We start from the raw sequence: 517 nt of genomic DNA, 5'->3' as shown, positions 1-517 counted from the left end.
CGTTTATGTTTCCTAGTTTTATTTCTCTATTTTTGCTTTCTCGCACTCTTCTTTTGCTTTTCTGTTTTATTCTCTAACGATTATCACCACCTTGAGTCAGTAACTCATAAAATAATTACCATAATACCCCAAAAGCCACGGCATTTGCTATAGCTATTCCAAGGATAATAACTACCGAGGAAATGTTTTATCTATGTGTAAAAATATTAGATGTCCAATTAACTTTGATTTTACCTTTCTTTGAAAATGGTTTGAGAATGTTTGGTCCTCATCTTCACGGAACCTTCATACATATCCAGTCTTTGAAAAGAACGAATATGATTTCAAAATATATAGAAAAGATTATTTAGTTTAATGCCAGGGAATACGCTACTATTCCTCTGCCTTCTGATTCAAAACAAAACCCAAAGTATTCAAATAGCTTATTATCCGCACCTTCAAGAAAGAGATCAGTGAAAATGGCATACTTACCATGATCATTTATTTGAATTACACCAGATGCTGACAGTAAAGGTAT

The sequence above is a fragment of the Sinohyriopsis cumingii genome, chromosome 11 (assembly GCF_028554795.1).
Source record: "Sinohyriopsis cumingii isolate HCF-2022 chromosome 11, ASM2855479v2, whole genome shotgun sequence".
NCBI classification, from domain to species: Eukaryota; Metazoa; Mollusca; class Bivalvia; order Unionida; family Unionidae; genus Sinohyriopsis; species Sinohyriopsis cumingii.
The sequence above is the reverse complement of the archived record's forward strand: the minus strand, read 5'-3'. Positions refer to the sequence as shown.